The sequence below is a fragment of the Labeo rohita genome, chromosome 5 (assembly GCF_022985175.1).
Source record: "Labeo rohita strain BAU-BD-2019 chromosome 5, IGBB_LRoh.1.0, whole genome shotgun sequence".
Taxonomy (NCBI): Eukaryota; Metazoa; Chordata; class Actinopteri; order Cypriniformes; family Cyprinidae; genus Labeo; species Labeo rohita.
In genome coordinates, this window is record NC_066873.1 from 30,795,974 (window position 1) to 30,813,103 (window position 17,130).

The 17,130-nt window shown below is 34.9% G+C and overlaps 1 protein-coding gene and 1 long non-coding RNA gene across 15 annotated transcripts in view; one reads left to right on the plus strand and one right to left on the minus strand.

The window, feature by feature from the left end:
- The window catches only part of LOC127164686 (uncharacterized), a 7,832-nt gene extending 3,588 nt beyond the window's left edge, over positions 1-4,244 (minus strand). For both annotated transcript variants that reach the window (XR_007827689.1, XR_007827690.1), the window contains exon 1: positions 4,043-4,244. This is a non-coding gene — a long non-coding RNA (uncharacterized LOC127164686). The remainder of the gene's footprint in view (positions 1-4,042) is intronic.
- The window catches only part of arvcfb (ARVCF delta catenin family member b), a 273,519-nt gene that overhangs the window by 150,424 nt on the left and 105,965 nt on the right, over positions 1-17,130 (plus strand). The gene's annotated exons all lie outside the window — the stretch shown is intronic.

The following is a 17,130-nucleotide window of genomic DNA, read 5'->3' on the forward strand; positions in this document are numbered from 1 at the left end:
ATATATATATATATATATACACACACTACTTTTTAATACTTTCCTAAGTTTAACATGCAAACAGAGATATTTTGTAAAATATTTTTAATATTTAGCATTTCATTTCATTTAATCATTTTATTCAATAACTTTTTTTTTTTAACCCTGAATTTTTTTAATTCCCTCATTTAACATGCAAAGAGAGTTATTTTGTAACATATTTTAAAATCATTTTATTTAATTTATACGTTTATATAAAAAATTATATATATATATGTATGTATATATATATATATATATATATATATATATATATATATATATTACTTTTTAATATTTTCCTAAGTTTTACATGCAAAGAGAGTTGTTTTGTAAAATATTTGTAATTTCATTTATTCTTTTTATTACATACGTTTTATTTAATTTACCCTAGAATTTTTTAATTCCCACATGCAAAGACAGCCATGTTGTTAAATGATTTTAAAAATGTAATAATTTTTTTATATTTAATTTTTTTTTTTTTTAAATGTTTTCCTAAGATTAACATGCAAACAGAGATATTTTGTAAAATATTATTTGATTTATTCATTTGATTAAATACCTTTTAAATGTTTTCTTTTTCACCCTAGAATTTTTAATTCCCACATTTAACGTGGCAAAGACAACCATTTTGTTACATGATTAAAAAAATATTTAAAAATATTTTTCAAATGTTTTTTTACACTAGTATTTTTAAAAAATGTTTTCCTAATTTTAACATGCAAAGAGTTATTTTATTTTATTTTATTTGTATTTGATTTTTTTATTTTATTAAATAACTTTTTTTTATTTACCCACATTTAACATTCACAGACAGCCATTTTGTTAAATGATTTTAAAAATGTATTTTTAATAACACTTTACATTTTTTTTTTTATTAATTTGTTTTTGTAAAATATTTTTTTCTTTTTAGTTGTTTTGTCAAATATTTTATTTCATTCAGTCATTTTATTAAACAACTTTTTAAATGTATGTATTTTTTTTACCCTCAAATTTGTTAATTCCCATATTTAACTTGCTTAGACAGCCATTTTGTTAAATCATTTTTTTCTATCTAGGTTTAACATATAGAGACAGCTATAAATAAGCCAGTTATAAACTTCAAAACTTTAAGCAGCCTGACATATTAACTTTACTTCATTTATTTTCAGATATGTTGTACACAAGGGTGAACGAAATGAACCTACATAGATATAAATAAAGATATTGCTATGTAAAAAAAAAAAATATTCATGATTATTAAGTTAAGAAGGCTGATGTGGTTTTTGTATGCAGCTTTTTGTGCTGTTACGTTTCTAAACAACATGACTTTTTCCCTGGTTAATGATTAAAATCAATGAAAAATCTTGTGGACTTGCACTAAAGGAGTACACAACTCAGTGTACTTAGACCTGTAAATAACAACCTAGCAACGCCCAGTAACTAAAAAACAGTTCAGAAAACCCCAGAACCAGCACTAACTGCACCCTAGCATTGGCAGTTTCAGCACGGACAAGCACCACTCTTTCTTGGGAAAAATAAGAAAAGTAAAAATCAAGTTGTTTTTGTAATTTCATTTAGTGCTTTTAGTGGCACAGAAATGACATACTTCACCTTTAATAAGTGCTACTCAGATCTGCCAGACCAACCTTAACCTGTGTTACCCAAGCACTTCACAGTGTTGCTATGGTGCTGTTACTATGACAGAGAGGTGTCTTTCCTTGGCTGCTGGGTTGTGTGTGAAAGTCCTATGTTTGAAAGGTGTACAGAGGGACAGATGTTTGCAGAATGCTGGCACAGATTAAGACGATCTGGCCGACTGTGCCACTCAGGACGTAACATCAACATAATCATGTCAGCGCCTGCCAGTGCAGTGAGAGGGGACGGACAGGACGCACCCCACATGTCACAGTCTGCCTCCTGTCTGTCTCAGAACAGGTGGACCTTTATGAGAAATCAAATTAGTTTTGTGGAGTTCACCACCCACAACATATGGTGCACATATAAACACTGCTGATGCGTCTCGTGTGACTTGACTACCCATCGTGGCCCCACGTCAAGTGTTAGACATGATGTGGCTCTACTCTGTTACTTCACACTTTGGCATGTCACGCCTGTGCTGACATATAGATTTTATGTTTGCAAGTTCACTTTCACTGTCCTGAATAGCAAATAAGAGCGTGAGAAAAATAATACAGAAGGAAATTAGCTTGTATGGTGGAAGAGGAACTCTTCGTTTCGCTGTTGGAGTTATTTTGTGGTAAGAAACGCTGAATGAGAATGGTTTGAAGTGCCGAGTGTCCCATACTATAGAAACCTTCTTTAGATTGACCTCTTAGTCTCTCATTTATAATACTTTCTGTATTCTGTTCAGTGTTTGATGTTGTATGTGTCCAGACCAGACAAAAGTCTCAGAGAAGGTCGGAATTGTGTAGTCTGTACATTTAGAAGAAAATTAGAGAGAACCTCAGACCTGATTTGCACATAGATTGGATTGGCGGCTTTAATTTGGACTCCAGCCCATTCAGGTTAAAGCAATAGTTCAGCCAAAAATGAGAAAGTCTGTCATCATTATACATCCTCATGTTATTTCAAAGTTGTATGATTTTCCAGATCATTCCTGAATAATTTATTTTGGCTTTAATATAATGGCAATATAAAATGTATATACAATTATTTAATTTTAAATATCACACTGTTTTTCACGTAGCAGAAATGCAACATAGGCTCATTGGAAATACGTGCCTCTATATACATTACTGCAAAACTAATAAAACGTACCTATATGTATGAATCACACAAAGTATGATTTACAGGTACAGAGTTTCGATTAACAAAGCCTAATTTTCACACAATTACTTGCAGAATGTTATGTTATGACTTCAGAACAGTTTTAACATCCTGTTTGATTTAAAGGGGTTATATGATGTTGCTAAAAAGAAGATTATATTGTGTATTTGGTGTAATGCAATGTGTTTACACAGTTTGAGGTTCAAAAAAACACATTATTTTCCACATACTGTACATTATTATTGCTCATCTCTACCCTGTCTTTCTGAAACAGTAGTGATGGGTCGTTCTTGAACGATTCTTTTATTTTGAACGAAACTTTAATGTGACTCGGGACAAACGAGTTGTCTCGGGGGAGTGATTCGTTCAGTCGCACATGCATAACATCCTATTAGGTTCTGTACTGGAATTAGTTCACCTGTTTCGAGTCTTCTGGTTTTTGGAGTTGTTCGTTCATCTTATGGGGCTGTCAAGTGATGAACAAACGACTCGAACCCATAGACTTGAGAAATGAACTAATCAGTTCTCTTTCTGGCTCAGACTACATAGGTTAAGCTTATGGGGTTGTCACGTGATGAACAAACGACTCAAACCCAAAAACCTGTCAGATAAGAGGTGAGGTGAGCTAATCATAGACTAAAGACCCAGGTAAGCAATGAATTAATCTTTTCTGGTTCTTATAGCATTATAGCTTTGTCTTGTTTGTATGTTTGTGTAAGCAGTAGATGTGTTAGGGAAGTAACACGTAACATTTTTATTAGATTTTGCTAAAATGAACGAAATGACTCGAAAAAAAGATTTGTTCATTTTGCTGAACGAGACTCAAAGGTCCGAGTGGGTAAAATGATCCGAACTTCCCATCACTATGAAACACTCAGTTTTTACAAAGCTCATTGTTCTGAAAAAGCGTGGTGTTCTCTGATTGGCCAGCTACCCAGTGCATTGTGATACCTCAAGCGTGTGACAGAAATGTTACGCCCCTTACCATGTTGTGATGCTGTTTCCTGGCGCGACGTGAAAAAAAACCAGTAAAATCCATTATAAATGAGGCATTTGCTGCATCCAGTGAGGACATAATTACTGATTATAATGACTCATACTGTCTTTTTATGTGTTGCGTCGCTCTGCGTAAACATAACCCCATGTCTGCATTTGTGATTGTAGAAACGACAAACAAGCAGCACTACTCTACACCACTCAAAACTCGCGTTTAAATAGTCAGTAGCAAATACTTTAAATATAAAAAGGTACTTACAGTTTGTGAGTCAGAAGTGCCAGACTGTCCTTGCAAAGTTGGAATTGCCCCACTTTATAGCCTTAACCCTTTGTGTACAGCAGGCATTGTAGGCTACTCTCCCAGGTTCAGGAAACAGTCCTCTTTAAAATGCACAGCACCCACTCTATTTGTGTTGTACTATTCTGGTACAGTGTTGTAAATATAACTTCACCAGTACAAAACTTTCCACACCGTGACGTAGACATGTGGGTGCCTGTTTGAACAAGCCATTTTAAGAAGGCATGCCTGAGTCTTAACTTTTATAAAGAATATCTCTTTAGGTTTGAGACTTATATATGCACAAACAGCTTGTAACACTCCAAAATATGAAATCGCATCATATGACCCCTTTAAAATCTGATATTTTTGAATGTTGTCGTCACATATACAGCTTGATATGCATGAGTTTTCTAATTTAAGCAAGTTTGCCCGGTAGCTCACCCGATACGGCATTGCACTTGAGTGATGAAGAGCTTTGGTACGAACCCCGTGAAACTACAGTTCGACAAAAAAACTCAAATCCGCATAAGGAAGTTAAAATAGCACGGCTGCCTCAACAAATGCAGTTTTATATCACTTTTGCATTTGTTAACACAGTCACTTAGGTTACGGTTGGTTTTGGTGTAGGGGATAGGCCTATTTCCAACAAGACAGAGCATTAACGTTTAGCAACACTCCCTGGACATTTGACGCAATACGTACAATACGTACCTCAAGCAGCATAATAAAAACGTAGCAATATATGTCTGTGCTAATGTAATAAAAAAAAATGCCACGGTCACGTATTGAAAGTGTTTTAGTGCCAGTCATCAGACATTTCACTTTGAAACTGCTGCTAAATCATCATCATCATCACTGCTGCAGTGATGTATGTAATTATGGTGTTACAGAAATGTATATAGAGACATGTATTTTCATGAGCCTGGGTTGCATAAATGGGTCTTCATACAGGAAAAAAATATATGTAGCTGTCTGTTTATTTTAAGAAAGTAGTCCCTTGCAACAAGAACATATTTATGGATCTTTGGCATCAAAAAGCTGAAAGCCCTTAATCTACATATTTATACACTACTGTTCAAATAGGGATCAGTTAAATTTTTAAAATTCAATTGATTTAAATTTTATTCAGAAAGAATGCAGTAAAGTGATTTAATGTAAAGGCTTATACATGACAGTAAAGGCTTTTACATTTACACAAATTCTGTTTAAAAAAGGCTGTTCTTTTAAACCTTATATTTTTATAAGAATTCAGAAATAAATGTATCACAGTTTCCACAGAAACATTACTTTTATTGATAATGAACTGCTTTCAATAATAAGTGTTTCTAGAGCACCAATGTAGTAGATATGAATGGTTTCTAAAAGCTCACATGACACTGAAGATTGGAGTCATGGCTGCTGGAAATTTAGCTTTGCCATCACAGGATTAAATTCCATTTTAAAATATATCAAAATATAAAGCAGTTATTTTAAATTGTAATAATATTTCACAATATTGCTGTTTTTGCTGTATTTTTGATCAAATACAGTAAATGCAGTCTTGTTGAGCATACAACTTCTTTTAGAACTTTTCCAAACCTTTGAACAGAATTTAGAAAATTCTGTCATTAATTACTCACCCTCATGTCGTTTCAAACCCGTAAGACCTTCATTCATCTTTGGAACACAAATTAAGATATTTTTGATGAAATCAGAGAGTTTTCTGACCCTGCTTACACGGCTACGCAACTACCACTTTCAAGACCCAGAGAGGTAGTAAGGACATCTTTAAAATAGTTCATTTGACATCAGTGGTTCAACCATAATTTTATGAATGTGCAAAGAAAACAAATCTTGCAACTTCTGGGCCTTGAACGTGTTAGTTGAAAGCTCTCAGATTTCATCAAAAATATCTTAATTTGTGTTCTGAAGACGAACGAAGGTGACATGAGGGCGAGTAACGACAGAATTTTCATTTTTGGATAAACTGTTTTTAAGTACCACACTTGCCCTTTAATTTTGCCAAAATGTGTTGCAGATCCACCAGCCTGCTCTCACTTCATTCACTATTTAAAAACGACATGTCAGGCAGATGTATTACTTATGACTAAACTCTCTAACCACCTTCCTGAATTAGTCATCGCATTTCAGAATAAACACAGACGCACAAATCTAGCTGTAGTTCATCAAAGCTGTTCAAATGTTTGTTGTGACTATCCTATAGTGAGTCATTTTGTTTATAATTTACACTCTCATTACAATGAGATTAACTGACTTCCTCTTCAGCAGGGGTGGAGCTGAATTCCAGGCAGTTAGGAAAGGAAAGCTTTGAGATCTCCTTAGCATTTCCTTCCTGGACTGATACAATGCTGCAATGCTTACAATGCTTATTATCAGGATTGAAAACAGTTCTGCTTAATATTTTTGTGGGAACTGTGATTTTTCTGAATTCTTTGGTGAATAAAATGTTCAAAAGAACAAATCTTTTGTGACAATATAAAGTCTTTACTGTTATGTCACTGTTACTGTGAGGAATGCATTCTTGTTGAATAGAAATATGAATTTCTTTCAGAAAAAAACTGAACTGATTTCAAACTTGACAGTGTAAGCGTATTATTTCATATTAGACTATTTTGGTTGAATATGTGGCAATTTATTGGTGTTATTGCAGTAGTGATTGAGTCTTAGTGCTACTGCTTTGAAAGCTCAAATTTGGCAATTTATTAAGAGGCGAATCCGATGTTGGATGTTTTATTGTTACTTGGCTGATGAGCGGAGAGGTGTTGAAGTGAAACTAAATGGTTTTGGCAGCTGTATGGTTGAGCTGTTTGGGTCACACTTCCAGGAATCCAGCTCTAATTAGATGAAGCATGCTGGATATCTCTGGACATGACACAAACGTAGATGTATGCGCAGATATGCTTGCACAAACAAGCCATCTTTTTCAGTACTGCCACTTCCTTCCTGCTCTAATGAGGGTTTGATATCAGGCTGGCTGTGGGCAGCTGTGATATCTCTTGGAGATCTTACAAGAGCATCAGGTAATGGCTGTTCCGACCCTAAAAATAATTCAATCATCAAGTTTCTGGCACAACATGTATATTTTTTCCGTGCAGACAGCAATTAACAATTTTAATGATACAATGATATAAAAAAAATACACTACCAGTCAAAAGTTTTTGAACAGTGAAGAAAAAGAAGTCTCTTCTAAGCATAGATTTATTTGATCCAAAGTACAGCAAAAACAGTACAAATTTATACAGTTTTTTACTATTTATAACAACTGTTTTGTACTTGAATATATTTTAAAATGTAATTTATTTCTGTGATTTCAAAGCTGAATTTTTAGCATCATTGCTCCAGTCTTCAGTTTCACATGATCCTTTAGAAATAATTCTAATTTTATGATTTACTGCTCAAAAACATTTATTTTATTATTATTATTATTATTATTATTATGTTAAAAACAGCTAAGTATATTTTTTTCAGGTTTCTTTGAGGAATAGACAGTTCAGAAGAATAGCATTTAATCTTAAATAGAAATCTTTTGTAACATTATAAATGTCTTTATCATCACTTTTGAACAATTTAAAGCATCCTTGCTAAATAAAAGTATTAATTTCTATAATCCCCCCCAAATCTTGAATCTTTCTGTTCATCAAAGAATCCTGAAACAATCTATTTTTATTATTATTATTATTATTTTTTTTTAGTCTGCAGTCATAATGTAAAGTTTTGATTATCTTTTTGACCTAAATCCTGTGTATTTAGTTCATTTGTTTGTTTTATAAATGTAAAATGGATTTTTCTACTAAATATTGATAATGATAATAATAAAAAATGTTTCTTGAACAGCAAATCAGTATATTAGAATGATTTCTGAAGGATCATATGACACTGAAGACTGCAGTAATGATGCTGAAAATTTAGCTTTGATCACAGGAATACATTTTAAAATATATTCAAATAGAAAACAGTTATTCTAAATAGTCAAAATATTTAAAATTGTATTTTTTTTTTTGCTGTACGTCGCATAAAATAAATGCAGCCTTGGTGAGCAGAAGAAAAAAAAAAAAAAACATTAAAAATCTTACTGTTCAAAAACTTTTGACTGTTAGTGTAGTAATTAAATCATCACGTTTGTTATGTAATTTAATTACATTTTAAATGAAATATTCTTGCCTGTCTGTAGGATTATTTATTGAGTTTTTCCCACACTTAATGACTTTTAATTACTCCATGAGATATTTATAGCATAACTGGTCTGTCTCACCTCAGATTTAGTTTTGTTTTTACAAAAATGATTGATGCCTGGCACGTCCCAGGCTTGTTACAGAGATACTCAGTAGTTTTTCTGTAACTTCTGTGAGCTGCTAAACCGATCATTTATTATGACACTAGATTCAGTGATACTTTCATAAGGAGCGTGTTTTACAGGTCACGGTTTGTGCAACAGCCGACAGAGACTCGTTGATTGTTATAAAAGCAAGTCACGCACAATAATGCCCTTTGTTTTTGCGTAATGAAAGAGCGCTCTTTCTCCATAGCCGAGTAGGGGGAATGAATTAGCTACGCTTCAGCTATTGGTTTATTATCCACAAGCTCTTTTGTTGTGTGCCATTAATCTATGATTAGAAATCTAAACAGGCAATTAGGAGGCAATATTCCAGAAATCAAAATCCAATCTGCCACTAATCAAACACACCTTCGTAGTGGGCCACTGAAATTGAATGGCAGTGGGCTGGAATACATTAGAACTAATGATGCCCCAGTATGACTCTCTTTCTGTTTTATTCTCTTTTTCTCTCTGTGTGTATCTCTTTATATCTTGTCTCATTGCTTTTGGCCTGTCTCTTCACTTTTTAGTCTCTTTTTGATGGACACATCATAACCTACTGTTTGCTGCAAGGGCATGAGTTTATAGACAAACACAGAGAGAATTCATAAGTCTGTTGCGTTTAAAAAATGCACAGTTCACACAGGAAGAAAAAAATCATGTTATTATAAGTATGTCCATCTTATGTTTTGGTTTAAAAAAAATAGAATACTGTAAGACTTTCATATTTTTTATTTACTATATGCGACCCTGGACCACAAAACCAGTCAAAAGTAGCACGGTTATATTTGTATCAATAGCCAAAAATACATTGTATGGGTCAAAATTATCAAAAAATCATTAGGATATTAAGTAAAGATCATGTTCCATGAAGATATTTTGTAAATTTTCTACTGTAAATATATCAAAACTTAATTTTTGATTAGTAATATGCAGTTCTAAGAACTTAATTTGCACCCTCAGATTTTCAAATAGTTGTATCTTGGCCAAATATTGTCCTGTCGTAACAAAACACACATCAATTAAAAGTTTATTAAATCGATTAAATCTCAAAATAAATACATTTATTTATTTATTTATTTATTTATTTATTTATTGGAAAGAAATGAATACTTTTTTTTTCAGCAAGGATGCATTAAATTGATCAAAAGTGACATTTATAAATAAATGATTCTTCTAAGAATTCTGAGAAAAACAACTCTTTTCAAAAACATTAAGCAGCGCAACTGTTTTCAACATTAATAATTACAAGAAAAGTTTCTTGAGCACTAAATCAGCATATTAGTGATTTCTGAAGGATAATGTGACTGAAAACTGGAGTAATGGCTGGTGAAAATTCAGAAATAAATTACATTTTGAAATATTTTAATATATTATTAAATTGGAAAACATTTGTTTTAAATTGTAATATTTTATAATATTATTATTACTGTATTTTTGATCAGATACATCTAGCTTAGGTGTTAATCTGTATTTATATTTATTTAGTACAGTTTTAGAAACAGTTTGTTTCACAGAGAGCAATTTACATTCATCAATTTATTCAAAATAATCATTGCTTAATAAACACACATTGATTTGCTAAAAGATACACTGCCGTTCAAAAGTTTGAGATCATGAAGGCTGCATTTATTTGATCAAAAATCCAGAAAAAAACAGTAATATTGTGAAATATTATTTCAATGTAAAATGACTGTTTTCCGTGTGAATATATTTTAAAATGTAATTTATTCTTGAGATGCAAAGCTGAATTTTCAGCATCATTACTCCAGTCTTCAGTGTCACATGATCCTTCAGAAATCATTCTAATATGCTGATTTATTATCAATGCTGAAAACAGTTGTGCTGCTTAATACTTTGTTGTAACCTTTGATACTTTTTTCCAAGATCCTTTAGTAAATAAAAAGTTAAAATTATATAAACTACCATTTAAAAGTTTGTGGTCCTAAAATATCTTGTATCATTATACACAAGCAACAATAGCTGATGCTGTAGAGCTTTTCTCCTCCGCTGCCTCCCAAAGCCCCAAGGATCAGATCCAGTTTCTTCATGTAGCTTGTGCTTTTAGGGCTCATATGGATCCTGAGAGAATATTGCTTACAGATGGGCCTTTCACATGAGGTATGAATATCCACATCTCGGCGGTACAGACAGCACCGTGTGGGTTTCTAATGGATCGTCCGGCCGCTCCTCGATTTCACAGCTCCGTCTCCGTGACGCCGTAACGTGCAGATGGTTGATCAAGCTCCCAGACGTCTTTCCCGAACGCTTCAGCCGTGCGCTGCATGCATACACGGAGCAGCGCTGCAGTGCATTAGTCAATGGGCCATGAAATGCCAGTCGCTTTTAGCATTTGTGAAGTATAATTCAGGTGCGGAGAGGCCCTTGACGTGCAAAAGTAATGTTTTGGCGATGAGATGGATGACTACAAGACCAGTTCACGTGGCTATTTGTTACAAATCTATGCATGTGGCTTCATAAATATAGAATCGTGAAGAATATAACCTCCTTAAACAGGTCAAGGCAGAGCAGGATAGATTGCATTAAGCCTGGAGCTCTGTATATGTGTGTTGGATATATTACACAGCCTTTATCTGACTGCACAATACAAGCCGTGCTGTAAATCAAGGGTTTCCATGACAGCATGTCCTTCCTTTTCCTGAAGCATGTGTTAGAGAGACTGGTGTGACTTTGTGGCCGCTCGTTCGTGCACACACGCGCAATCATAAAGTCTATCGCTGATTTAATCACTTCTGAGTGGCTTCGCATTAGGACGAGATAAGGATGTGATAGACAGAAAGTGTGAACTGAGCAATCAGTCATCCCAGGCTGTTAAAGTGTCCGTGAAGGCCCACCGCCGCTATCTGGCCCTCTGGCTGTGTGACTGTGTTTCAGAGGCAGGCTGGTCCCTGGGCCTGATATTTGATCTGGTAACAGCTGGACCTTCAGTGGTGGAAGTAGCAAACAGGACAGCGGGAGCAAGTGCAGTGACAGGGGGAAGTCAAACACATGTCTTTCCTGCCCTGCACATGGCCACAGCCCGGAGACCCCGCGTGAACTGATCTTTTGGCAAAGGCTCCCAGCGCCTCTCCCTGGAGAGACCACATTGCTGACTCGCAGCCAGAAAACAGTATTTGCGGTGCGTGCTGTTGTTGATGTATGTCTGTATGGGATTTCGCCCTCTGAAACCCTGGGTAGCAATAGCCTGAAGTTGCTTGACCCATTTCATGCAGTGACACTGTGCATTACTCCCTCATTTTCACATCAAATAAACAACTCCTACAAGGCCATTGCTCCTTCTGTAGTCTGATGTCATGCAAGATTTTATTCCACCTGAATTGCAAAGTGACTCTATCATTTAAAAGAACTATTCTTTTATTTATGTATTTATTTATTTTTTAAAAAATGAGTGATGATGTTGTTATGGTAGCATATATTAACTGATTAGCCTCCTAACTTGAAAATCCATTCTGATTATTTGTTTTGACCTAAATCCTACATATTTTATTAGATACATTGTTTCTAAATTATTTTATTTTATAATTTTTTTTTAAGATTTATTTTTGGTATTTTTGCTTTTATTATGATAGGACAGATCATAGCTGACAGGAAGCAAAGTGAGAGAGAGAGAAGGGGGCAGGATCGGGAAAGGTCCTCGAGCCAGGACTCGAACTTGGGACGCCCGACGCGGCGACGCACTGCCCACAAGGCTATCGGCGCTGACTTGTATTGTATTGTATTGTATTGTATTTTATTGTATTTTATTTTATTTTATTTTATTTTATTTTATTTTATTTGACTTTATTTGACTTTATTTTGTATTATTTTATTTTATTTTAATTTTTTTATTTTATTTTATTTTATTTTATTTTATTTTATTTTATTTTATTTTATTTTATTTTATTTTATTATTATTTTAGTCTGCAGTCATAATGTGAAGTTTTGATTATCTTTTTGACCTAAATCCTGCGTTTAGTTACTTAGTTAATTTGTTTGTTTTATAAATATAAAATATTATGGATTTTTCTTTTCTTTTCTTTTCTTTTCTTTTCTTTTTTTATTGTATTTTATTATTTATTATTTGACCTAAATTCTGCATGTTTAGTTAATTAGATTGTTGGTTTGTAAATATAAATTATTGTATGTTTATATTTTATTATTTAACTTAATTGTTTATATATATATATATATATATATATATATATATATATATATATATATATATATATATATATAATTTTTTTTTTTTTTATATAATGTTTTGTTTTTGTAATCTGTTTTTACCTAAATCCTGCATATTTAGTTTAATTAGTTTGTTGATTTATAAATATAAATTATTTTATTTTATTTTATTTTGTTTTGATTTGTTTTATTTTCCCACAATCATAGTGTAATGTTTTGATTATCTTGCATGACACTAGTTGGGTTTCCATCCAAAGTTGCCAATTTATCTTAAAAAAATTGCGCAAAATTGGACTATGACATAAAACCTTGGCAAATAAGCACCATTTCCATCCAACGAGTGAATAGAGAACAAAATCACCACTTCCTGATAAACTGGCACTAAACATCACTAAGAAAAGTAGGAGAAGCCACTGAATATAATAATTTTCATATATAATAAATGACTTGCACCTCACAGAGAGCAGACGAAACACAATAAATGTGGTCATTGCTTTCAGAGGTGGATGCCAACTGTTTGGGAGCGCAGTCTTGTAAGACAGTTCAGGGAGTCAATTATACCGAAATACTTTAACGACAGACTTTGCTCAGGCATTTCAGAATGACCATAACAACGTTTCAGATGCCGTGCAATGAGATCGGTCTGCTAGTTAGTCAAGTCACGTGACACATCTCCCATTATTTGCATTAACCTTTTCGCACTGTTCAAAAACCAAAATAAGTGAGCTTGTGAATTTTGCAATTTCTATCACTCGTTTCTGATGCGATACTTCAAAATGTGCATAAAAAGAGGTTGATGGACACATAGCTACTGTTTCACCTAAACCAAACTCCTGTTTTTGTTCTACTACTATTGGAAGGCTTAAGGTTTTTTGTTTTACTTTTTTTTTTCTTACTCTGTTTACCAATTTTTATAGGCAAACAGAAGTGATATACGCTCTGACTGTGTTGTCAGGGTTGCATTCCAGAAAGGGAGCGCTGACCGTAAGCTGAATTATGTGAGTGAAAGTGTGAGAGTGCGGGCGACTGTGTGCTTTTTCAAGCCCCGCTGTAAAGCCACGCCGTGCCAGAAATCTTTCAGAAGGGTGTAACTTGGATACGTGACTAATTCATTCCAGATGTTCAAAATTACCGTCGCAAAAATATTTTTCATCTAGCAAGACTGATGGGGGGTTAATGGAATCACGTAGATCATGTATTTTTATTCATTATGCAAACAAAGTTTAAAACCTGCGCCAGACAAAAAAGTTGTGCTTCGTTGAGTAAATACTATTTTTTCTTTTTCAAAGAGGGTGTCCTTTGAGATTCTTCAGTTTTGTTTTTTTGTCTAGACCTGGGAATCTGGAACAAGAGAACAAAAGGGGTGGTCAAGGGAGCCAGAGGAGAGAGAAAACGGCTTCCCAAAGCTGTTGTTAGAGAAACGGATGCGGCCAAAGAGTGAGGAATGTTTAAAATGTGGCCCCCGTGTTCTGAGACGATGAGAGGATGGAGATTTGGCACTGGATCACTCAGAAGGACAAAGAGATTAGCAGAGCCATTACAGCCCGCTAGCTTCTCTACCTTGCCTTTTCTCTTTCATCCCTCATCCTTCCATCCCTTTTTCGGTTAAGCTTATCTGCCAGCCGTCGTCTCTAAATGCTTTTGACCATCCGTTACTCTCGGCTCTCTGTGGAATGCCACGGCCCGACCCCTCCTCCCCTCTTCCCGCATCATTCCGGTCCATTGGGACGCATCTATCCGTTGGCTCAGGCCTGGTTGAACCAGACCACTTTGGCTTCAGCTGCTCTCTTGTCACTCGTTGTGTCCCCTCCATCCAATTACCCTCCTCCATTTTACTTCCGCTCACCATCCCTAGGCAGTCATACGGAGGAGATTCAAGTGCCTTCTTTTCAGTTATTTGTTTTTCAAATCGTCTGATTTATTTGCTCAATTTTCCACAAGTACAGAGCAGTGAAATGAAAGCCAATTCCTGTTCGCTGTCGCATCCTGGCCATGGCGGTTGTGACTCTCGGTCATGAAGATGGATGCAGAAAAGTAGCAAGTTGATGGGAAACTCGTACGGCCCAAGGTTATACAAACGCTCTTGGCAGAGGGATTAATTGTGTAAGATCTTACCGATGATTGCTGTCGTGAGGTCTGACTGAAATCCTGTTTGCCAGAGTGCGATGCATTACTGACGGCGAGGCTGCGGCCCAGGTGATGCATGGTGACTGTAATGAACAAAGTGGAGGCACGAAAACTAATCTTCTCTGTATCTTTGTGACCTTCTCTGGAGTGATATTAAATTAGTTGATGATGTTTCGCACGCTGTGCAAACGGTTATGAAACTATTAATCGGACACAAATGATTTGAAAGAAAATTTGAGACTTTTTTTTGCAGTGTCGTTGTGGAATGGAATGCTAGCTTACTAGTGAGTGGGTACTGTGCAGAGTGCACTGTGTAAACATCTTCCTGCTGGTTTTTAAATAGTTGAAGTGAAACTAGAAAGATGAATTGGAGACAACTGTGACCATAGACCATAAAACCAGTCATAAAGTCACATTATACATCATCTGAAAGCTAAATAAATAAGCTAAGGGCAATAAGGACAATATTTGGCCGAGATATAACAATTTGAAAGTCTGGAATCTGAGGGTGCTTTGTAATATTGCGAAAATCACTTTTAAAAGTTGTCTAAATGAAGTTCTTAGCAACGCATATTACTAATCAAAAATTAAGTTTTGATATATTTATGGTAGGAAATGTACAAAATATCTTCATGGAACATTAATTTTCTAATGATTTTTGGTGCATAAGAAAAATCAATCATTTTGACCCATACAATGTATTTTTAGCTATTGCTACAAATATACCTGTGCAACTTATGATAAGAGATCGAGATGAAAACATCTCAACTTTTCAAAATGCTGCAAGCGCACCGCGGGTCACAAGATTCAACCAATTAGCTCCATCCTTTCCAGTAACAACATTGAAAGCTCAGCCAAGATGGAGAAACAGCTGATCATAACTACATTTTTAAATAAATTTTGTAGCAGAGCTACAGCAAGTGATTTTTAGTGCTGGAAATCCATTTGTCCTTTAATGAAACTTCCGCGTCTTTATTGAGAGTGCGGGTCATGGTTGCTTAGAAACGGCAGACGCCACGGGAGTGCAAGGTACAGAGAGCTTTGGAAGGGAGGAAAAATTGGCGCGCTTAGCTTTTTCCACGCTTTTTTAGGCGCAATATGTGAACGGCCCCTAAGACTGGTTTTGTGGTCCAGGGTCACAAATGAATCTAAAGGCTGTAATACACTACACAACTTTTGGCAGGATTTTTGCCCCAATTTCGCAGAAAATTGTGTAGTGTATGATGGGCACATGGTAGGATTTCATCCAGTCAGAGGGTATCAGATATGTTGGATATTTGGAGTTGGTTTTAAAACACGTATTGGATTAATGTCATGCGTCTCCTAACAACAGGATGTATTCAGCTTTCAGATGATGTATCCACAACGTCCCAAGACGCCCCATGACGCCTTGCGTCAAAAGTGGGAGCGTCTTCCGGTTCGTAGTAAACAAGTGGGACGTGACACTCATTCATTCAACAGTTAACAGTCGTGATGGGCAAATGAAGCCTTGTGAAGCACTGACATTTCTACTGACTATTTCAGGAAAAGATTCAAAACTTCAAGTGTGTCAAAAACAGCACGATCTGGTGGTTAGTTAAAAATAAAGCAGCCAAAAGCCTGTGAAAGAAACACCGTCGGACGAAACATTCACGAATTCCACAGATCGACTCATGTTATGTGCACAAATATAAGTTTAACAGTGTGTGTGTTTGTTTGTCGAATTTCCGTCTCTGATAAATTCATTTACCCGTTAAACTGTGGTATTAAATTCTAGTACGAATGTCTATATGATGTAATAGTAGAGTAATGTACACATTAAGTGCATATGGCAAATATTTAATTTTCCTAAAATAATTTGTATTTTTTATATTACTTGTATGACTAGGTATTTTAAAATATAAATGAATAAGGAAGATCTGGGGGTTTGAACTGGGGAGAGAAAATGAGGCTGGTTTTGTGATTTCTACGTTAACAATGCAAGTCTAGAATCGAGGCTTCATCTGGCACACCCCTTAACACAAGCTCCGATAACTTGGTTCAAATGTAATATCACTAGTTAACAGTCATTCGAGATTTAGCGATCCAAACTTGCTAAAGATGTGGGACCACAGCTTTGAACAGCACATGTTGTCCCTGAACACCATAACGACATCTCTTGTAAAGGTTTGCAACTTTACAAAGTAAACAATGATCCGAAAAACACTTCGCCTCTCGCTAATTAGCACACAAAATACCATTGGTATACTACTACTGCCACCTCACCGGAAGTTGTACCCATGTTCTTTTTTACAGTAGCGCCCCTCAGAAACAGGTGGATAAATCTAAATTTTAAAAATTGCCCCTTATGACTGGTTTTGTAGTCCAGGGTCACAAATGTCTCTTACTGAAATATGTAGTAGAAAACCCATGAAAGATTTACAATATTTTTTTAAATCCACATTGTTTTATACATATTTTAGAC